The sequence below is a fragment of the Megalopta genalis genome, chromosome 4 (genome assembly GCF_051020955.1).
Source record: "Megalopta genalis isolate 19385.01 chromosome 4, iyMegGena1_principal, whole genome shotgun sequence".
Classification (NCBI taxonomy): Eukaryota; Metazoa; Arthropoda; class Insecta; order Hymenoptera; family Halictidae; genus Megalopta; species Megalopta genalis.
The window spans coordinates 8,912,411-8,937,110 of record NC_135016.1 but is presented as its reverse complement, the minus strand read 5'-3'; the positions used below and the strand labels follow the sequence as shown (position 1 = coordinate 8,937,110).

General features: G+C 40.6%; 1 protein-coding gene across 6 annotated transcripts in view; it reads left to right on the top strand.

Moving 5' to 3' along the window:
- Positions 1-24,700, top strand: part of by (focal adhesion protein tensin) — a 309,556-nt gene that overhangs the window by 9,285 nt on the left and 275,571 nt on the right. The window lies entirely within an intron of this gene.

The following is a 24,700-nucleotide window of genomic DNA, read 5'->3' as shown; positions in this document are numbered from 1 at the left end:
TGTATAGCGTACGATACTTTACTACCTCGTTGACGAAAATCATCGATTATTCCCCAGGATGAGAGAACCCTCCGAAAGAGACACTCAGAAAGTTAACCGCCGCGTAAAATCGTTTGATCTACGTCGGATAATTCGCGATAGACGTTCGCGCGAACATCGACAGTCTAATTAGAAAATTCGAGTGGAAGCTTCGGCGAGAAGCGATTCCGTGTTCGGTATTACATCGGCCACGCTGCAGATTAAATTGTTAATATTCCAGCGCACCCACTGACAGCTTCGTTCCGAGGATAAAGAGCGCCCCGGTGGCTTCGTCAAACAGAATTCCCGGCATAGTCTCACGTCGCCGGCAAACACCGGCAAAAGTCAGCACACCTGTCGGACAGCAGCGTCGATTTTTTCGTCGCCGTCGCTATCGAAAACACGTACTGCACACATTCGCCTACTTTTTTCCGATACCGCGTTCTTTTTTGCTCCCGCGATTTTTTCAGCTAGCAGGCACGCCGACGTTAACCTGGCGCCAAGGTGACCGTTTAATTACGCGTTTGCGATCCTTGGAGTAGAATGTATACCTACCTGTCGTATCTGTGTGTTTGCATAGGGAAGAGTGAGGTAATTGCGAGCACGAATTGAAATAAAACGATAGCTGAGTAGGGAACGAGTTTATTGATATATTATATGGTTATAATTATAGTTGATCTATTGATTTATGAACTACAATAATTAATATTGATTACATTTTTAAATAAAATGTACTTTTACTGTTCCTTTGTGCTTTATTATTTTTACAATAATTAATATTGACAACGTTGTTAAATGAAGCGTATTTTTAAGAAACAGACAAAACCTTCAGTTTTCGTAGTTATCGCATTTATCCATAAATTATATTTATGGACTAGTCTTGTAATTTCTATATAAATTATAATCTAGTCTTCACTTGACGGATCTAGGTACCTTTCATTGCAATAAATAGAGTAATATTCAATTTCTTTATTACCATCTTTGTGTATTTTCTGTATCGTCATTAACTTCTCAGAGATTTCTCACTTCTTTCTTCCTTAATCTTTTAGTTTCACTGTTTTTTACAGCTGCTATCAATCCCCCAGCTTATATTTCGTTTCTATCTTTCTTGCATAAAATTCAGCAAATTTGTAAAACACCCAAATATAGTACGTTGATACACGTTTTATTAGAATACACAATAAAAATAAAATATAATTTATTTTAAAAGTTTGAAACGTGAAGCAAAAAATTTGTGAATGCAGAAGTCTCGTTCGAATCGTGTTTTTTATTACTACAGCTTATATAAATCTCAAATGAATCACTCTCTCTCTCTCTCTCTCTCTCTCTCTCTCTCTCTCTCTCTCTCTACGGAAGCTACATGAAATATTAACACCACGAAAAATTAGACGAAACGTATTTAAAAGTTTCAATCGTATTTACCTTGAATCGCATGCGCTGTTTCTGTGTGCAGCTTGTCGTCTGACACTGAACTCGTTAAAAGATTGTCGGCGATCCTATCTGTGAGCGTCGTCGTGTGCTCCTATGTGTGTATGTATGTGTGTATGCACGGTAGTCGGAAAATTCCGTGCCTTTTTTCCGGAGTTTGCATGTTTGTTATTAGATCGATGATTCACGAGAAGAGCCGGCGATTATCTGCGGCGAAAGGTTAAGACAGCGACGCTCATGGTGAATCAAGTCAGGCTCGTAATTCTCCGGGAAGATTAGGAAATCCTCATAACTATCGTCATCAGCGCGCATGCACACCGGCGGCCGATACCGGGGTCGTATATTACCCGGCGAAGTATTCGCGCATGCCATTGACTCGTACATGCAAAACAATGTTTTATTGGCCGGCTCTCTTGCAGTGCCGGGGGAAAAAGGGAGAGAGAGGAAGAGAGAGAGAAAGAGAATGAGAGATTGAGAGAGAGAGAGAGAGAGAGAGAGGAAGAGAGATAGCACTAAAGTGAGAAAGAGAGAGAGAGAGCATTAAAGTGAGAAAGAGAGAGCACTAAAGTGAAATAGAGAGAGAGAGAGAGAGAGTTAGAGCACTAAAGTCAGAAAGAGAGAGAGAGAGAATTAAAGTGAGAAAGAGAGAGATAGAGAGAGCACTAAAGAGAGAGAGAGAGAGTTACAGTACTAAAGTGAGAAATAGAGAGAGTTAGAGCACTAAAGTCGGAAAGAGAGAGAGTTAGAGCACTAAAGTCAGAAAGAAAGAGAGTTAGAGCACTAAAGTCAGAAAGAGAGTGAGAGAGAGAGCACTAAAGTGAGTAAGAGAGAAAGAAAGAGAGAGAACACTAAAGTGAGGGAGAGAGAGAGCATTAAAGTGAGAAAGAGAGAGAGAGAGAGAGGGAGTGCACTAAAGTAAGAAAGCGAGAGAGACGCTCTTTAGAGCCCGAGAACGCGACCAACAGTGGAATTAGCTGCCGCCGTTATTAGACGAGTGTTCTCGTTGCCATATAATTTTCTCTGAAATTTCAATTTCGATTTAGCGATTACGCTTAATACGTTAAGTGCCGGATTACCATTGGCAAGAAACTTTAACTCCTCGACCCGCTTCGAGAAATTATTGCTTGTACATACCTGGCTGCGCCGCGACGACAGTGAGCGCATCAGCATGGGAACGAGCACGATTGGTCGGACGGGCGGTGTAATAACACAGTTCCAGTATCCTTTGAATGGGACCGAACCAGAGCTCTTCTCGACTTATAGCGTATCATTCGATATCGTCGATGGGAATTAATGCAACATCTGTGTCGTCGGTAATCGTATTTAATTCGTCTCGGAAACTCGCGGGACATGGTGCGCATTGCAATCTTAAGACTTTATGTCTTCGAGATTGCACACGCGTTTTCAAATTGCTCGCAATCAGCCACGAAAATGTTGTAATTTAAGCAATTGGTGTCTTCCTTAGTGGACTGGATCTGGGTTGATTGTTTATTTTCTTAGCGGAACGATTATTTAGTTTGTCCGTAGGATCGTGCTTCGGAATCGATTACGTATACAATTTCAGTCCCCCCGTGCTATTAAGATCGCTATTATCAAGGTATTCCGCGATGTCTGCTCCCATTTAGTCAATTAGAGTGCCACTCTTACGGGACGAATAATATTGCTGATATTAAGATGAACTATTCATTCGATGTTACGAAATTGTACTTGCATTATGGATCTTTTTTATGCATTTACGGAGAAATTAGCTCGCCTAAGAATTTTCCTCGCTCACCGGATAATTATTATGCAACCACCAGCAAAAAGTGTTCTCTTAAACGAACGATGGTTTTAGCATTATGTTTATTCATTATATTCATTATATTCGTTGTGGTAATTTTTCTGGTACGCGATAAAGACTCATTGTTGGCATTCGTTATCAGCTTTTTCGTAAACACTTTATCTTGTCTAATGACGAAACTAGTCTTGTATTAAAGAAATATTAATGTGAACGAGATTCACCTGTATTGTTTATGTTAATGGTACTTATTCATGTAAGATTTTTATATGAACGTATTTTTTAAATGAACAGCGAAAACTTCATATCTTTTTGGGAAAGATAATTATTTAATCAAAATATGACCTATTTCTTCGTCATGCTGCTTAGATAGTTTACAATAAAATAAAATAAAATAATATAAAAATTCCAATAAAAGACGAAGAATACAATGTTTGATATCTCATGAAGAATCAAGTGCGTTAGTTCTTTTCTCAATACTTTTTATAGGCACCACTGATTTTCGTTCTGGAATTATTTGTTGAAAAATCATCGTTAGACTGTGAATTTTATGCATTTATAACAAAAATGGGCAGTTGTAATTTTAAAAGAAAGAAAGAGGAAAAGAATTGAAAAGTGTCGATACATTCCATTCCACCCATTGTTATTAAAAAAATAAAATAAAAGTTCCCAAGTGACAACTGATTCTTACAACGAATATAGACAATTATTAATATTTTATTGATCACAGTATCGAGCATTGTCTTGCAGGATTAGTACGTATCTAGGAGAAAAGAAACATCCGCAGTGCCGATCGTCAGTAAAAAGCAGTTCAAGCCTGTTTTAAAGTGCTCCAAATTTCGAGTGAAGTGTATAGGACGTTTAGGAACAATGGTGTCGTAACTAGCGAGGGGAACGTGTCTCCCGCGAAGTATAGCGAACTATAGGAGAGATCGAGGCCGTTGGAAGCTGGCATAGGTTCTAAGGGGGCCCGTTTGTGGGAATACAGATCAAGGAAGAGGGCCGCGCAGGTGGATGTTGCTCATAATTCAGGGAAAGACAGTGCCGGACGCACGAGGGTGCCACCAACGGGCCATGCAAAGCCCCTATCTGATCGATTTAACTAAACGCCTCCACTATATCACCCTTAACTGATCCTCACCTTTCACCCTTTTATACACGGTAGACTGCGTTCCTCGCCTCTCGGCCTCGTAGCTCTTCGCCGCGGTTGCTACGCCACGGCCGTCTTACACGACGGGATACAAAAAGACGCTCGTGAGAACACCGAGCCGTGACCGGGCGTCGATGACTTCTCCTGGCTAAATGACAGTTCCCTCGACGATGCCGGATACGAGAATTGATATTCTGACCGGCACGCTCGTGCCGATTCTCGCCGTGATTCCCCGGGAAAATCGGCTATCGCGATACGAACGTCTATGCGTCGAAAAACGCTAATCCGGGGAGCACACCGTTTGCAGGTGACTTCGACGTTTGTAACAGTTCTAAATGATTTTTGGAATAAATCGTGTTTTAGTTAGGAGCACACCGTTCGCACGCGTGACTTCGACGTTTGTAACAGTTCTAAATGATTTTTGGAATAAATCGTGTTTTAGTCGAGGTAATTCTTTTTGTTATTCAGTGAAGAATTCTTCGAGTTTTGGAGTGATGGGAGGGAGTCATTTATTATGGGAGTCATCGATCGTGCAAAACAGAGGTTAGATAAACATGTATTTCTTTTGTTCTATGAGGCTAATAGTGAAATTGAAGTAACAGTATTTTAGAATTCTGCTTGTGTCTCGACACAGTGATAAATAGGCTGCGGGTCTTTATACCGAATTTGTATTCAGTATTCCCAATAGAAGCTAGATAAAGATGTATTTAACGTTGATGCAGTGAAATTAATCCAACAGTATTTTGCAATTATTCTTTTATTTCCACCGGTCAGTGTCTCTTTTATCTATTTTCGCTATAAATTTTACAAATTCGCAGTCTAATTATAAGTCATCTTTCAGTGCAATTAATCTGTATTTCCTGTTTCTATGCTTGACTGAACAATATATTGTACGCAATATATTTGTTTATAATATTTGATAATATTATATATAATATTTGAATAATATTTGATTAACCAATGGATTCTGGAAAGCAGAAATTCTTCGCACCCGACGGAAAGAAGAACTTAAACAAGACTTTCCAAAAATCATGAAAAATAGTATCTAAAGATGCGGCAGCAGTTTCGGCGCGAGATGAGGTGAAAAACTGGAGCCTCCTCTCACGGACTACACTGCAAACAGCTTCTTTAGAAAACTGAATGGCAATAGAGTGGCTAACGATGCAGGACACTTTCAGAGCCAAACAAGGCGAAAACGAAGCCTCCTCTCATCCGCATTCATCCGGAATGAATGGAAATAAAAGTGCGCCGCGACACGCGAATGTTTTCTATCGAAGAGAAGTATTCCTCGGTCGAGGATAACGCCCGGTGAATCACTCTGTTCGTTCGCACGTCGTTAACCGCACGTGAAACAAGACGCTCCTTTGTGCCCCACGGTGTGTCATCTTGACGCGCCGCGGAATCAACAGATTTCACGTATTTTCTGCCGGGCCGTCTCGTGGCCCTCATTACCGGCTCTCGAGAAATCATCCGACGACCTTTGTTCACCTCGGCCGACGTCGACCACGGAAGAATTCTGTCGTGTCGCGGTATACTCCCGGTGAAAAGGGTTTGTCGGGCTGATTGCCTGGAATTACCGGGATCCAAGCCGCGCCGGCGAGCATTCTAGCCGATCGCGGACGGAGAAACAATCCTGCGATTCCGCAGGAACTTTCGACTCCGTGAACCGTGTACAGTGAAACCACTCGGCGAACCTTTTTCCATTTCCTTTCGGCGAAAATACTGTGCCGAGATCCATTTTGCCAGAAAATGTTTAGACTTGCTCCCGGAAATCCGCTTTCGTTTCCTCGCTTCTTACTCGGGCTCCTTTCAGCCGCTTAAACCTTTAATGATTTTTACGAAAGACTCGATCCGCCGTCTACAATGTATAATATAATATGAATGTAAGTGAAGGCAGATCTGGGTAGATTTCAAATGATTATGTCAGATATGATTTTGAAGAACTTTTCAAGAACTTTTACGTTATTTATTTATTTCATTATATATATACACAGGATGTTCCAAAAATGTCTCGCAATCCGAAAATGGTGGGTTCCTCAGGTCATTTGAAGCAACTTTTTCCTTTACAAAAATTTTCATCGAGGCACCGTTAACGAGTTATTAACGAAAAACAGTGACCAATGAGAGGCGAGCTCAGCTGGCGCGACGCGACCGAGCCAATGAGCGGAACTAGGCTTCGTGCGATTATTGGTCACTGTTTTTCGTTAATAACTCGTTAATGGTGCCTCGGAGAAAAATTTTGTAAAGGAAGAAGCTGCTTGAAATGATCCGAGGAATCCGTCATTTCCAGATTACGAGACATTTTTGGGACACCCTGTATATATTTATATTTATATAGACAGGAAAATCTCTTTGTTGCAGCAAGTTAAATGAGAAATGAAAAAGATATGATAATAATGATAATAATAATAACAAATGACAGTGATGAGACAATGATAATGAACAACATATAAATTAAATGATAATGAAAAGGGATCAAAAGATTAATAACGATAATAATACTAATATAATACACGTAACGGATCTAGTCATTTGAGATAACAGTGAATATGGTGATCTAATTATCAGCTTCGAGTCTGACCACAGATTTTTACAAGGTCGATAACTGTGAAAGGGAAAACCAGACACGTTAACTGGTTCGCTAGTGTTAGAAATGAGTATAGTGGATTTTATGCATTTATGGCAAAACTGAGTAGTTGCAATTTAAAATGTCAGAAAGATCAGAAGAATTAAAAAATGTCTACATACCATTCGTAATCTGTTCAAATCATTTCCAGTTAGAAAAACCTGCTGCTTCGTTCGAAATTCTCGCAACCGACTCAGACAATATTTATTTCCCACAGAAGTCCGCAGTCCAAAAAGAGAAACACTTAGCCGCGGTAAAAATTGTCCCAACGTTTCTTGCCACAGTTCGACCAGAACGTTGCCCATTCCCCGTACGAAAAGAAGTCCTTTAACCACCGCCGCGCTTTCTCGTCCTGTGCATTCGCATTCACCGGAGAATAAAGGCTCCCTCAAAGGAACGTTTCGCCGGTTTCTCGCAAAAATGTGCGCGCGGCTTGGTTCGCAGGGTTCTTTCGAACGGTGCTGCCAGAAGTCGATTCCTCTTCGCGGAAGAATCCGCGCCGGAAGCGCGGGAGGATTACGTCAGCGGAACCGCGGCGACCGACAATAAAATAATTCACGTCGAACAGAGCGGCCAGTGTGTACGGTTCGCGTGGAAACAGCTGAACGAACAAATTCCTTTCGCAACGGGCCGGGGAGCCCTCGCGAAACCGCACGCTCGCGCGCAGCCTTTTGTAACGAGACCCGAGAGCGCCTCGCTTTCTGACATTTCGCGTTACGCGCTCGGATTATCATATTACGCGCGTGTACGTGCCGACGCGTACGCGAGATTTACTTTTCGCGATGCCAGATAATCGGCTGATGGATCATCCGGCGGCTTGTTGGCTGCTTGTCGTGCCGGAGCGTTGCCACACACGGAGACGCCGATTGTTCCCTCGCCGGGGATCGCGACGGCGTGCATCAATTATTCAAAAACAATCAGCGGGGATCGGTTAACATCGCTTCCTCCTCGCCGTAGCTCAACGTCTACTGTATCGCGTCGCCAAGATGGCGGAGAGGAACATGGAGGAAGCTTTGTTGCTTTTAGATCACGATCTATCGCGTTCTTCGGACAGGAATTGGGTCTTCGATGTTTTCGCTGGAGACGAATTTCTGCGCTGATATATGCTCGGAGTACTGGAGACAGTGTCGGGAAGATTTTGTTTTAAATAGCAAGTAATGAATTACGAATTAAATTAATATTTCATTTGAAAATAATAATTGAATTTTTCATTCGACCAAGACAGCGGTTAGATAATTCCACAAATCATTCATTCGTTATTTCTTATTTGCAAATGAAATGTGTTTTATTTGGGCTTTAGGAGAAGGCAAATAATAAATAATTTATGCTTCTTATGGATGGATATTTCGTACGTTGTTTTTGCAAACCGAATGGTATTTTTTATTCGAATTTAGGTGAAAAGCAAATAATAAGTAATCTATCCTTTCTTTCTTTGTTTATTGTGAAATGAATATTGATTTCCATTTATTATTATTCTATTTATTATTTCTCACACAGACTATTTTCTTGTAGTTTAAAAATCACCCTAAGCGTACAATAAAAATTGAAAGAGACATTTTTACTATATTTTTTAAAAAATATAAGACAGATAAAGAATATCGATCTCGGATCGAATTCGAATGCAAGATCACTATCTCTCGCAGCCAACGTAGGCCTCATTGTCAGTCGAATTCAGGTCGATTCTGCCTAACCAGATTAGAACGATATAGTGAATTGCCTCCGCGACATCGTGCTCTATTTTCGTCAGGGTCGTCGGCGACGATCCGAAGACGGTGACCCTTTCCAAAAAAGATCGCCGGAAATAACGCGTCTTCCAGACACCGTTGACGGGTCTCGTCATCGTCTGCCGTTCACTTAACAACGCCCGGCGAATCAGGTTTACCAAAGTTTCGAACAGTAACGCTCTCGGAAGTTAGGATCGTGTTGTTCGTCGCCGGGTGCCGCGAAACAAAGACGAAATTTAGCGGATAATGGCACGGTTAGAGACGGGCTGCTTGCATGACGAGAGGACGAGGGAGATCTAGCTTGCTAACCGACTAGCTAGCTAGTCGACTAGGTAGATAAATAGATGTAAAGGGTTGGAGTAAATTCTGTCCTTTTACGGTAAACGCTCCTTTTTTTCTGCAAATGTTCAGTGTCTGAACCGATTTTGTTTTTCGAATTTTCTAGGTTTCTTTTACATTTATTGGTACTTAATTTTTTCCGCACCCTGTAGATAGATTGATTGATACGTACAGGGTGTCCCAAAAATGTCTCGCAATCCGAAAATAGGGGATTCCTGAGGTCATTTAAAGCAACTTCTTCCTTAGCGAAAATGCAATCCGCGGCTTCGTTTACGAGTTATTAACGAAAAACAGTGACCAATCAGAGGCGAGATCATTTGACGCGAGACGGCCGAGCGAATGAGCGGAACTGGACTCCGTGCACTCGTTGGCTGAGCCGCCGCGCGCTAGTCAAGCTCGCCTCTTATTGGTTAGTGTTTTTCGTTAATAACTCGTAAACGAAGCCTCGGAGAAAATTTTCGCAAAGGAAAAAGTTGCTTCAAATGACCTCAGGAACCTCCCATTTCGGGATTACGAGTCATTTTCGGGATACCCTGTAGATAGAGAGAGAGAGAGAGAGAGAGAGAGAGAGAGAGAGAGAGAGAGAGAGAGAGTGAGAGAGACAGCACTAAAGTGAGAAAGAGAGATTGAGAGAGAGGAAGAGAGAGAGCACTGAAGTGAGAAAGAGAGAGTGAGAGAGAGGAATCGAGAGAGCACTAAAGTGAGAAAGAGAGAGTGAGAGAGAGGAATCGAGAGAGCACTAAAGTGAGAAAGAGAGAGTAAAAGATAGGAAGAGAGAGAGAGCAGTAAAGTGAGAAAGAGAAAGGAAGAGAGAGAGAGAGAGAGAGAGAGAGAGAGATTCTTGGTAAAGGAAAACCGGGGTCGGAGGGAAACTTAACGAGCAGCGGAATCGAGAGAAAAGAAACGAATGGGTGGCGCTGCGGCGCTTGGCGCAGATTAAATTGCGCGATATCACAGCTAACGATTCGGGTTCAGTGGCGCTCGCTCGCGACGATGCCCGACCTCTCGAGATTCCTTAATTGCAGCTGCACGCCGCGCCGCGCCGGTGCGCAATTAAAAGTTCTTCAATTAGGACACACGTCTGGCGTCGCACTGTCTCGCGATTTTCTCCCTCCTCGGGTCAGCTGCTCCGGGGTGGGCAGTCTTTCTCCCGGGACTGCGGAAACTTGTTTGGTTCAGACGTCTTGGAATTTAGATTATAACGAAAGAGAAGCCGCGTCCGCGTCGACTGGCGTCGACAGACTTAAGGTGTAATTCGAAGAGAGGACGTTCAAGGAGATTCTTTCTGGAATTGCTATTTATAACGTGCCCCTTGTTCCCAGTAGCAACACACCGTGGGACGTGTCGACCTGACAGCGATCAAAAATCACAGATTCTTATGACGACGTAAAGTGGAAAAATATTCGTGTCGCTTGGGAAAGAATTAATTATAGTGCGACGCGGATAACTTCACCTTTGAATGTTTGTCTTCGATGATTCTCAGAAATGTTACTTCGGAAATTGTAATTTAAATTAGTTACACGGTTCATTACATTATGTATATTCATCTGTGTATGTATATTGCAATGAAATGTTGATAATTACAAATATTTTTCATACGTTGATACGAAAAGAACGTCGTCATCTTAACGATATTAACATTATGATATTAATTGTATAACATGAACGTAATCTTATTATCATGTAAATAATATTTATAAAAGATTATAAGGTATTATTTATTATTATACATGGTATCATTCCATTTAAATGAATAAAACACGTGGAATTCAACGTAATAATGAACTCCTCACTAATTAATTACGATTTCGAAAAGCAGAAGAAATGTTACAGAATTTTTATCGTCGTCCCGTCGTTTCATCCCGCTGCGAGAATTCGTGAAAAGAAAACCCCGCAGCTGTAGGCAGTCATTTCGAAAAAGTATGGCACTGTGTTTACGATCGTTTATTTCTTAATGAGACGACAACGCGGTGAAGTCGGTATAAAATCTTTCCAGGTTATATTGTTCCAAGGTTCCATTGTCTCTAATTCCAGGGAATCATTCCGCAAGGATTCCAATCGCGGAACAATGAGGGAAATTCGAAGGTAACAAGTGAACTTTCTCCGTCATCTCGGTGCTAGGACAATGGCGGCCGAGGCGGCACGTTTCTGTCGGCGTTAGACGCGCCAAATTCCACGGATTAGTCAAATAGCCGAGTCGTTACGCACTCTTCAATTTATGCCGAAGTTCGTCCGGCCGGGAAGGGACCGGTGTTGATCTTTCGAAAGGTTAGAAGGCTCCGCCGCGATCTATCTACCTACGCGCCACAATCGCGAGAACGCTCGACCGGCGAGCGAGCTTTGCTCAATAAACTCGAAAATGTTTGCTCGAGGCACACGGTTTTCATTTTACACCTTTTAAGCGGCGTCACAATATTGCCGGCGCCCACGCGCGGTCCATTTCTTGAACACCTTGACACTAGAACGCGACGATCGCTGCTACACGTGGGAAAATTACGATTGTTAGTACGGTCTTCGTCTATTTGTCCCGTTCACGTAATTCTTTTTTAATTTACGTAATTCTAATTTACTTGACAGATGCTGGTCGCAATGCAATTTTTTGTAGCTGATGTTGCAGCAGGACTCGGTAATAATTATTTTACAAACATGAACAATTAAAATTGGATATTCTGGCTGTGATTATCTGAACAATCTTCATCTATCTGTCAAGGTTATAATAATTCTTAAAATAATATATATTAAAATAATAATAATTCGTATAATAATATATATTAAAATAATAATAATTCTTATAATAATATATATTAAAATAATAATAATTCTTATAATAAATCAGATGCAAGACTCAACGATAATTATTCTATCAGCATAGTCGACTAAACTTGAATACTGTACATTTGATTCCCAATATAATTTTTAGCTGCACTATATTCTGTCTTATTAATATAATTTTTTTAAGCTTTCGATCGGTAAATTAAATTAACTGCATGAAAGAAAGGCTTCGAAGCCCAGCTTTCTAGAAAACCTCGATAACATCCGTTTCCCAAACACGAAGGTTTAAGATTCTACATTGTACGGCCTGTTGCGCTTCACCTTTAAACGAATTACTGATTGGCCTGTCCAGAGAGCTTATCTCAACTTAACTGTCATTAGAGCATCGTAGTTTAGTTAACACTGTATTGACTACCATAAAGGAAATCTCGAGAAGATAATTCGTCGAAGAAGAATTTTTCGTTCCCATGACACAAGACACAGTCTATAACTCAGGTGCTGGTCGAAACTAAGTCGATCTTTCTTACGTGGCCGCTAATCGACGCCCATTAAAACAGTCAGCGAACCTTAAAATCCTCGGTCAGCTCGTGAGAGACGCATTAAACCGATGCTGTACACGCCGAAAGGTGTCCATCGTGGAAATCGTCTAATCAAGGCCCCCTGGTTTCCAGAATCAGGAGTGCCTCTTTGGGACCTGGGAACGGTTTACGAGCGTTTCACTTCATCGACGATATCGAGAACGGGGCCCAGGGATAATGGCTCGATGGCTAAACGATCGTTAGAACCATTAACCCTTTTGAAAGCATGCGCGGCTAACTTTTCACGCGATTCCTGACCACACGGCCGTCGATTTCTACACCGGACCGCACGGTTTTCGAGCTATTATGCCTCGCTTTCGCAATTTTCGGGCCGGCAGGTATGATGGTAGCTAAAATGCTTCTGGGATTTCGAAGTAGGAAAGAGGCTGACGATGATGATGATGATGGCCAGCGGTTTTGGAAGAAGGCATTCGCCAGTTTGAAGACCCTTGGAAGAGTAACGAGTGGAGAAGAATTGCCATGAATGGGTCATTACAGTTTTTATCGTGGTAATTAAAGGAGTTAATAGTACTGAATCGCATTTAGCCTGGTTAGTGAAACAAACTAAAGATAATAAATCGTTTATATATGTACCAATTATTGGTGACAAAAGAGTATTCAGTATCGGTCAAGAATATCTTTTTCTCGTATTTTCAATTCTTTGAAAACTATTGTAAAAATGTGTTATTACGAAGTCGCAAAGACGATTTAAGTAATTTAAGATTAGTATGTAATATTTTTGTTTATATGTACTTACAATGAGAAACAGTACTTTTACTATACAGTAAGATTACTATCACGATTAATTTAATTTATTACACTGTCCCATTCATGAATAAGCCTGCTCCACATTCAATGCAAGCAATTGACGAATAAGATAAAATGCTCCTTTTTAAAAAATTAAAAAGAAAGCATCAAGTATATATAAACGTAAGAGAAACTCATTTACACTATGCATTCTTATAGTAAAAAAACTGATCTTTAGATCTAGAATTAGATAAGTTGTTCAGCTCATTTGTTACCTTGTCCCAACAAAAATATTCCATTCATGATAGTTCAGCTCTAGTTGACGGAAGCTAAAATGCTTGCACATGGACGATTTTCACGATTTCGAAGCAGAGAAGGGTATGCAGTTATTTGAATGGGTTGAGAAACGTGGAGAATAGAAACATAGCAGTTCGAAGTCCACGTAAGAAAAATTCGAATAGACGTCAACTAAAATGTTCGCACCTTAAAAGGTTCTCGGAACAATCGCTGGATGACGCTTCATAACTGAGAAACTGCGAATCCTGCAATTGGAAGCTAGCAACTAAAACAGCATCTTGACAATAGGAGCTAAAATGCAGCGATTTGGAAGAAGACTGGAGCGTTTTGCAACAGGAACGAATAGTTGATGGTAGCTAAAATGACTTGGACGATTTCCACGATTTTCACGATTTTTAAGCAGAGAAGAATATTATTCAGTCATCTGTGAATAGATTCAGCAACTTGGGAAAAGGAACGCGGCAGTTTGTAGCGCCCGGAAGGAAAATCATAATAGACGATAACTAAAATGATCAGATCTTAAAAGCAGCGTCAATCGCCGTATGAAAAGGCTTCGCAACTGGGAAACTGCGAATCGTGCAACTGGAAGCTAGCAACTGCAACAGCATCCAGGAGTCGACGGAAGCTGAAATGCAGCTACTAAAAGCTTTCGGTAGGTGGAAATGAGTCTGTCGACAAGCAGAACGACTTCATTTCAAGAGCCAATGTGTTGCAAACGTTGCAGCCAACGTCGACCTTCTTTTTCCCGGTGCACGTTGCAAATTAGTAGTCTCGGTTGCAAATCGAGGAGGGGAACAACGCTGTCCGTGAGACGCGCGTGTCGAATCGGCTCGTGAAAGCGCCGCGGTTCAGCGCAAAGTCGGAAAGGAGAACGGATTCCGATCGACCGGATAAACGTTTAAGCACGCTCCCGCTTCCTGTTTGGGCCATTAGCTACGCCACGGGCCGTGCAATCGAGCCGAAAGATCGGGCCACGTAATGGTCGCGTGCTCGCTTCCGCGAAGACGCCCGCGATTTCCCATGAAAATCACGGTCCACCCTTGTCGATCGCGCCGGGAACGTGTCGCCGGTGGATGGAGATTTATGGATCGAATTAGCGAACGACACCGGACCCGATAAAACTCGCTCGACGAGGCCCTGCGAGCCTTTTCCGAGTCAGCGATGTGTACAGGCTGATTCATACACGCTTCGAAATTTACGGCTGCAGATTAGAGTCGAAGTGTGGATGGATTGGCGTTGAGGAAAATCAGGGGATTCGTGGAAATTCGATTCCGTCGTTTGGAACTATTTTTAAACTATTTTTAACTTTTCCGAAATTCCATCGAATCTGTCGAATTCTTCCGAGACCTCAGACTAACGAATTTGCTATTTAATGAGTGAAAATGTTTTTCTAAAAATTGCGATTGGTTGCAAGTAGAGCGATAGAGAGACAATATAATAAACAATAAAACAGATGATAATAGAAGAGTTATTTTTATTTGCATTGTCAGATTTCATCATTATTGATTTCTACAATAAATCCTTGTGCACGTGGGTTGCCTTGGATCGATTTGATTACACGTGACAAGTATTTAGATAACAGACGATTCTGATGTCGGAGGACCGGATAATTTAGGTTCAACTGTGAACTAATTGCGACTACATTTTGATTTTGGGTATTGGAAGGATTCGCGTGCCCCAGACTTTTGAACGACGCTGTGTCCCAGACGGATCATCGCGACATTGAGACACAATGTGTGTACGACTCTTTGAAAGACCGGTGACGCAACGTCGTTCTGTTCTCCCGATGAAAGATAATGCGCTAATGAAAACGGTCTTGTTAGAACGCATAATGGGTGACGCGGAGGCTCATCAGATCGTCCGGTTATATAAGTTTTTTTCTTTACGCTGGCAGTGGTAAACAACATTGTTAACCAGTTGCCTGTACGGTTGCTTCGTTTTCCACCTTCGATTTCGTTGCACCATTTTCACAAATCCGGAAGAATCTTGTGTTTCAGTGCCGCCAACAAAGTTCCCTAAAATTTGCATCAAAGGCTGCTGGATCTATACGAAAATGAGTTGTATACAATATGATATATTTAGGGTTGTGGAAAAATAGATTTTTGAAACAGTAAATAGATTATAAATATTTTTATCTAATACAGAATTTGGCAAATAAGATTTTCTGGAATAGTTGTTAGATATGGAAATAGCATTTCAAATATATTTAAATACTATTTAAATATAATATTATTATTAATTAAAAAATAAAATATTCATATAAAATAATATAAAATATAATAAATTAAATATTATTTAACAGCTATTTCAAAGAAAGTTAATTTGCCAAATTTTGTATTACATGAGAAGATAAAAATATTTATAGTCTATTTAATATTTCAAAAATCTATTAAAATCTAAAAATCTAAATCTATAAAACTAAAAGGGTGAAAATAAATATCGTGCACTGTATCAGTGTTTAGTATTGAATAAGTTTATTATATTTGCAATCATAATTATGACTGTGTAAAAAACTATAAAACTGTGAATATTTTTACCGATGTTCCAATTCTAAACATATACACAACATGGTCGTTACATTTCAACGATTGCAATAATTAACAAGGAATTAATAAATAAAAAATCTAGAAGTCTGCAGTTTGGCCAACATAAGAGGACAGTACTAGGAAAGAGTAATACGAGGCACGACATCGGTCAAACATTTTTCCAAACAATTATTGCGGTGCCGGTGGTTCACCTGTCACGGTAGAACGATTGCAACGTAATCATCGGTGTGTTCTTCGCGATGACAGGCATCGATAGACGCGCAGGAACGCCTGGCAACGTTCCTCGCCCCCCATAACTCCAGTTAACTGGACTGTGTTACGTGATTTTCCGGCGTGGTTTTGCAGAGGACGTTTTCTTCTCTGGTGCATCGCGGAAAACTGGCCGCTATTACTGCAGAACGCTAAAATATCCTTCGGAGAACTGCGTGCAACAAAATTGCAATTTTGTGATCAGTGAAATAAAATTTCTGAACGAGTATTTATTTTTATTCTCGATATCTTTGATATTCTTAGAAGCTTGAAAATAATACTTTCAAACATGCAAACAATTGTCTAATAGTTAAGTGGAACATAGTTACATAGTTGTATTCGTGACTAGTAGCTGCTTCAAATTAGGTTTGATTAGATACGCATAACAATGTAGTTTCAAAACAAGTATAATTTTGTAAGACAATGGTAATAGCCCACTCAATATATGTTCCACTCACAGTTGAGCAAAATTTTATTTGAACAATGGATAAGAGATAAGGACAAATGAATAAAATTTTATTTGACACTGTCGAATAATTATTCAATCGAATAAAAATTCACGTAGTCGCATATCTGAATAAAATTTTATTCTAATAAGAATTCAATCGAATAAGATTTTATTCAAATAAGAATTCATCCGTGAATAAGAATTTATTCGAATAAGGATTTATTCGTACAGGAATTCATACGGAAAACAATTGATTTGAATAAAAATAATTGAACATAAAGCGTTTTTCATAGTTCATCGATTCATTTCTCTCGTATTACTTTTTCTCGAATTATTCGAGTAAAGAATTCTTCGAATTATACGAATAAAGAATTATTCCCGCATTTTCTACGTTCCCGAACACCGGGTTCCTCTGCAACACCGCCGCCTGTAATCCGCACGCCCACGTGCCAATCCAAATACAGATGGAAGCAGGTGCGCAATTATCTAGGATCGTTTGCCCGTGGATTCCTGGTGTTTCCAGGCTGTTCCCGGCGTATACTTTGTTCCTTTGAGACCTCGCGCAGTCGCGCTTCGCTCCCGTATTTTCTTATATTCCTCTCCCGGTGAAATATTAGATCTGCTTCTAGAGGTGGTATGTGTGTCCTCGCCCGGTGGCATTTTACTGTGAAACAATAGCCGCGGTATTTAATTCTATGTTGTTCTCTTCGATCGAACGTACGGGCCTTCGGAAAAATGCAGCGCGAACTTGTGCTCGGTGCCTGGAGTGGAATGAAATATGGCTGAAATGGAATACAAAAGAAGCGTGGTCTCCTTTTACACATGATCCATTCAGTTTGCAGTCAGCGACGCTAAATGCACAAATGTAGCTAAAATTGACAAGTTTCACATTTGCATTCGGAAATTGTGGATGTTATACAGACTTTTACATGAGAAATTGTTGAATAGATTTCTTAATCCATGCTCGCGTCATTAGCACTAGATTAATGTGTATTGTGTTATAATAATGACAAGATTAGATTTATTTAAACTTTGTACTATTTACATGATAATATATGTTTATGATTTATGATACATTGTAGTATAATTTATTATGTATATATTGATGATAATATATGATTACATTATATTATATGATAGACAGATTATATTATAGTATATTACAGTATATGGTAATACTGTATTAATTAATACTAATTATAAATTATATTATAGTACTATATTAATTAATATTAATTATAAATTATGTTATAGTATATGATAATACTATATTAATTAATACTAGTAATACTAATAATTAATACTGATAATACTGATAATATATAATTATGTTCAAACCAGTAAAGAAACTTATAAAAAGAATTGTTCATAGATACATTCTTATGCTAACGCCTGTAACAAATGGTATTCAAGTACCGTTAACATTTAATTACAATTTCATTTATTAACGAATGATCGAAGAGCGTTAATATTTGCTCATTTAATTATTGTGTGATGCGAATAGCGTGAAGCGAAATCAACGAGTGATTAGAGCTACAGAGTTCGAGCAGAGGTTCCTAATTACCGGCGGGACCGGCGCGGTTTACAATAATCCCTGGTCCACTGTTTCCAGATTTATTATTCAAACGGCGTTGGTAATTACTCGGCGGCGGCGTTTTTCTTTCCGCGGCGTGGAAAGAGAGCATCCGCAGGGGCCATACAGCCGGCTAAATTGCACCGCGAGGATATTCACGGGCGTGCGAAGTCATTGTCCGCCTCATTTCCCCCTTTTCACGTGTCGCGAGACTTTCTGTTTCTTTGCGGGTCCCGTCGTCGCTGTTATTTCCACCTGTAACAACCCCTCGGGGCCCGGCGAGACGACTAATATCCGCCGCGATGCAACTTTCCACCCCCGTCCGACAAAGACACATTATTATGCGCGTCTCCGGCACGCTGTCAGCCACCAAACGACCCCTCTGCGCGCCGCGCTAGCAACAATAACCGTCCACGTCCGTGTGTGTACGTACGCGCGAGTGTGCGCGCGTGTGTGCCTGAGTTCGCACGCGCGCGATTTGTCGAGGGCGAAGCTGCGACGACACTTCCATCGAAACGAACTTCCGTCGGAAATTAATGCGCCCGGCAAATGGAATCCAGCGAAAGCGAATTTTCTAAAACGATCCTGAATGAATTTATGAAGCTGGCAGAATTTCGTTTGGAAAGCTTTGGGCTTCGCGATTTTAAATAGTATTGCTCGCGGAGAACGTCGACGGCGTTGCCACGGGCTTCAGACTGGACTATTTTTCTGTATCCTTGAGAAAAACGTGCGATTTCAAGCCGTATAGAAAAGAATGTTAATTGTTATTTTTAATTTATTGACGTTATCGAAGGAAGAAGGAATTTTATTTTTTATTTTGCATTCTGATATTATGCATGAGTCTTTAATAGCTACGCTGCGGATAAAATCATAACGTCTAGAAAAAAGACCAAGGCGTAGACAAATTAAAAAAATTTGAGAACATTGTTATATTCTTTTCAATTTATGATAATTAATAAAAGGAGAAAACAGAGTTTTATTTATTTTCCGCAGTCTTCTATTAACGCTATAATTAATATGACCACATTAAAATAGACTATAAATAAATAAATAAATAAATAGATAGTTACGATCATACGATTTTTAAAAATATATAAATTGTTTCCAGGGTAACAAATGACCCGTAAGAATGATTATTTCTTCGACAGCAGACTGCGGAACACTTTTCGAGTTTCAAAGGGAATACGAAGCGAACGTCCTTCGTGTTTGTTCGGCGAATTTGTCGGTCACCCTTCGCAGGGAGCAAACGTCACCGAAGGGTCGTTCCCGAAGGCGAGTCAAATATTTACCAGCCGGAAATTACGTGTTCGGAATAGCTGTTAGCCGATAAGGGGACAAAACGTCTTCGGGCCGAGGTGCATCATCGTGTCCCGAAGGGATGCAAATATTTTGCGCGCGGTTATCGATCACCGTCGTAAATTAATTTCGTCGTCGATAAGGACCTGGGGAACTCTAGCTTATCGATAAACAACGTGACAAACGCCAAACACCGTCTAGCGAGCGTACCCAGGGATCAAAGGTGACTTCCGGGAGCTTCGTGCACAGCTGTTGATTCTGGCTTTAATAATTTTAACAAATCCAATTGGAGTTAAAACGATTCAAAAGAAATGTCACTTTGGACACGAATATGCGTGTATAACGGCACATCCGAGAAGCAGAGGGTTGAATAAAACAGAAACGAGTTTTGGTCATTCATCAAGCGAGAGAGCTTGCGTCGCGCAGTTCGATGTACGAGAGAGCATTTCAGGGGCGAGAAAAATCGATGCGAAGGCGTAAAAGAAGGGGCGACCGGGAGCCAAAGGGACAACGGAGCCGCAGAGAGCGTCTACCAAGGCGAAGCAGATTAGAGCAGGTCGGGGCGCGCAGCGAGATTTCATCTCCGTTGTCCTCTCTCTGTAGGCTGCCGCTTTCCGCCTTCTCTCTGCGCCCTCCCGCGCTCCTTCGTTCCATTCTCCTGTCGCCCTTGAATACCTTTGCCCTAACGATAGAACGCAAACGGCCCGAGCGAAGGTCCCTCCTTCGCAGCGGCGCATCTGGTCCTTATCGTCACCTAGGAAAAATCGGAACCGGTTTCGCCGGCGTTCACGGGATCAACCGTTCATTAATGTGACAGCTTATTACGCGCCGGTGTCCTTTCGTTTGGCTCCGCGATATGATTTATGGCCATTTAACGCGATCCCCGATTCTGACGAATCAATTCCCGCTAACGACCGAATCGTTTTCTCTAACTGCGCCGCGTTAGTTACTTTGTCACCGAGTAACGGTGTTTATTATTCGATTCAGGAAAAGTCGATCAAAGATTTCCTTTCTCTCGCGAGCCAGGGTATGTTCGTTAATATTCTTTGAAGCTTCACAATTTTTTATGCGAGCTTTCAGAGAGAATTTTTTATAAGAGTTTGTATTTAGGTCGCGGAGTTCTTATAGAATGAATTTAATATCATGCTTTTTGAAGGATAATAGATATGTATAAGGATATATAAAGAATGATAAATGTGAGGAAATTATTATTTTACATGTTTAGTGCAGTTTCTTTATCATGTACACGTGCTTGTTTTGTTTTGCCAAATAATGGGCATTCTCTCAAAAATAAAGTAAATTAAAATAAAATATCAATAGCATAAGCAAAATAAAGCATAACGAAATTAACGTAAAAGAAAATAGCAATAGCAAAAGCATAAATTTTCATAGAACTTGTGCGATGTTTAAGTGATTTCAATCTTGTCACTGTCATGAATAGACTGCGGATTTTGTGCATTTGTGATTAAAATGGCTCGATAGTTCTTGTATCATATTATTTATGATGTACTGATTATTATTATTATATATTATGATTATTATATGTATAATATAATAATATATATAATATTATATATATAATATAATATATATAATAATATAATAATATATATAATATTATATATATAATAATATAATAATATATATAATATTATATATATATATATAATATAACATATATAATAATATAATAATATATATAATGTAATATATATAATATTATTATTATTATATAATCTAATATTATAACATATTATAATATATTACATGTAATTATATGTATAGATTATTATGATATACTGATTTATTATTTTCCATCACTGTATCAGAAAGTATGCTAATTGATGGATGAAGAATTGGATTAAGTAGCCAGGCTATAAAAAAGAGTTCTGTATATCCGATTATTGCCTGGGAGGCTTCGATAAGCCCGAGGAACCGCAGCGAACCGATTCGGGGCGAGTGAAATACCCGTTCCGATTCATATCTGACTATTTCGAATGTGCCGCTAATGTGTCGCAGTATCACGAGGGCACGTTCTCACTGGCCATTTAAGAATTCATTCACGGGAACACGCATCCCGTTCCTGACCGGCGAGGAACACGATAGGCATTAACGTCGTCTCGTCCCCCGTCGCTCTGGAAAGGGATTTCACGGAAACGCTGTCCTATCGAGCGAAGAAAGGGCATTATGCAAATAGGAAGCTTCGCCCCGAGACTGAGATCGTTAATGTATTCGAGAGGGTTGCGCCTTTTCACGGGTCGAATCGTTATGACCTTAATACCGAAGCCGTTTCTTTCAATTTATTAAAGATACTGTGAAAAAGGAGACCGAATTGCCGCCACCCTTCGGCGTCCTTATATTTAATCAAGTGTCCGTTTTCCTCCGACCGTGCATTGTATCGAATTCATAGTCTCCTGACGAAAATCTATTTTCCCGTTATTTATGAGCTTCCTCGTAGGTTGTGTCAATTTTATTTTTATTCTGCGTCAATTGCTATTGGATTTTAATTGTCACGCGTTTGATCTTGCGATTTCTATTTTAATTTGAAAACTCTTTATTCTCTCTTAACTTAATCTTTATCCTCTCATAATTCGTAGAAAATTGATAAATAAAAATGCAGTGGATTCTAAACATGCTCATTGTCAGTTATATTTTTCTACATTTTTAAAATCTAGGAACGAAGGAGTAAGCATAAATATAGCAGAATTGTCTGCTCGAGAAATTAAGTGCCAATCGACGTTGCATTGAAAGAAACTCACGATGCAAGGGGGTAAAGTACGAACACATCTCTCGAGCAAAGATTTCGGTACACACATTCATAAGTGAATTATGTTCAATTAACTTCCTACCCTTAAGAAAACTTCCAGGCTATTCCCAGCCTGGAGAATACCTGAAGAGATCGAAAGGGGATGTTGGAATACCTTGCACCGACTGGAACCCGTTGCCCAGGTACTTCCATCTACCTGGCAGGAGAGAGCTGTGCCAACAAAATTACGATTCCGGACGAAGTACTAACCACCCTGGGCAAAGATTGTGCTTTTCGTGGCCGGAGACTAAGCGGTTGAGCAAACTTCGGCTTTGCTCGCGTGCACCGGCGCGCAGTGTTCTAAAATGCTAAAAAGCTGGCCAATAAGCAGCGAGAGAATCATTTCAAATCGCGAATTTCATGTTAACACCCTCGTTTTCATTAAGCATGCATGTGCAAAGTTAATGTTTCTATCTGAAACTAATTTTCTGAAGAGTCCGCTTAAAAAGCTGAAAATATAAGCCTCATAGTTTTCTAAAAGTCACAGAAAGCAAATATGATAATTGGAAATAAAAAAATAAAGGCTAGGTGAAGAGGAATAAAAATATTTCTTAATTTGCCGAGTTTCAATAAAAAATTTGTATCAACAAAATTATGCGATGGTGCATAAGATCTTGCCAAAAGTTCTACATATTACATTGTTGGGAAAACATAACCGACAAAATATTACGAAATAATCATTTCCAATAAAAGAGAATACATACCAAATTGTTCAAATTTAATACAATGCCAACATCAAAAGAATATTATAATTAAAATTTCCTCATCAGTGAACATAGAACTAGGGCCACGATTTGGCAGTGTCATAATTAACTTTTGGCACCTAGATAGTTGCCATTTATTGTTCCTTACACATTGGACTATCAATTGATAATATCATAATTCAGACAAAATATTGGTTACCTCGCAAAAACGTATTTTGGCGAGCCTCTCGACACCTGAGAATATTGCGGCGGCGCTGGCTCGCGACAAGAAGATGGCTGCCGAGCGAGAAGGAGCGATGCCGAAGAGACCGAGGAGGACGGCGATAATCTTGGTGGCTGGGCCGGCGCGCGATGAAGAGGATTCTTCCACCTTTTCGCCGCGGGCCATTATTCTACACGTGCGAACATTTCGCGGGAACAATGGTCCGGTCGTTAGCCGGAGTTTTCGTCCTGAGTTAGGATCGTGTCCGGCCGCGTATTATTCCGACGGGTTCCAGGAACGGCACTCGTTTGTCGGCAAAAATAAGACACCGTGGAAACCCGTGAAACCCGGAGGTCCTCGGGAGGAACCCGCCTCTACACGTGTTCCCTTTTCCCTTCCCTTCCTCCACCCTCTCCGACGTATCCATTTTTTCTCCCTCCCTTTCTGTCTTGTTCATTGTTCGGCTCCATTGCCTCTCGCGGAGACATTTTCTGAAACTAATTGGGCCGCCGCCTCATTAGGCACGAAACTCGAGGATGACTTTCTCGCGTTAGAGGCCAGCCCGGATTGTTCCGTTCTCGGGCTTCAGGGGTCGTAAAGAGGTCCGCCGGGCCACGGGGGCAGTTTTTGCCGGGCTCGTACGACTTCGCGTGCAACGGAGATCATGCAACGGCGGGAGCCTCGACGGCTCGGCTCCGAGAAGTGCCCGGCCTCTTTAGCGGACACGAGCGCTTTTTGCGCGTATTTGAGACCGAATGTGCGTGTGGCGGTTCGGCTCTTTGTGCCACTGATTAGTCGCGGGGAGATTGTACGTGCTACCGCCGCTCGGTTCGAACGAGTTCTCACGCGAATCGAAGCCTGTCAGCGGCGTTTGTTGCAGCGTGCTCTTCTATCTGTGCTATCAGGTTGGCTAGATTGGTTCACCTTGACTCTGCGGCTCGCTGTAATTTTCATGTCATACACCTATCCGTCATGGTTTTTGGCTTAATTTCATTTTTCGCGACAACGTTGCACGGATATTTTGTTTCGCTGAGGAGATTTTGCATCATGGTTTTCAACTTTGAATTAATTCAATCTCTCTAACTTTCTCAATTTGTTGTTACTTTATATGCGAAGCTTGATATTTCCTGCTCTCGAGTTACATAAACTTTTTTATGCTCGTATAAAAGGTTTGGACTATTGAGAGTTAATTGTCGAGGTGGCTGTATATTTTCTGGACTTAATGAGCGATTAATAGACTGCGAATTTTGTGCGTTTATGGCAGAGATAAGTGAGTAGAAAACAGTGAAAGTATCGGAAGAATTTAAGAGTATCGTTACACTAGTTTCAATCCATCGACATTAAACTTATCGAGCCGATCGAAACGAGCCAATTACGAGTTTTTTTATTATAAAGTTGTTAAAATTATGAACATCTTTTG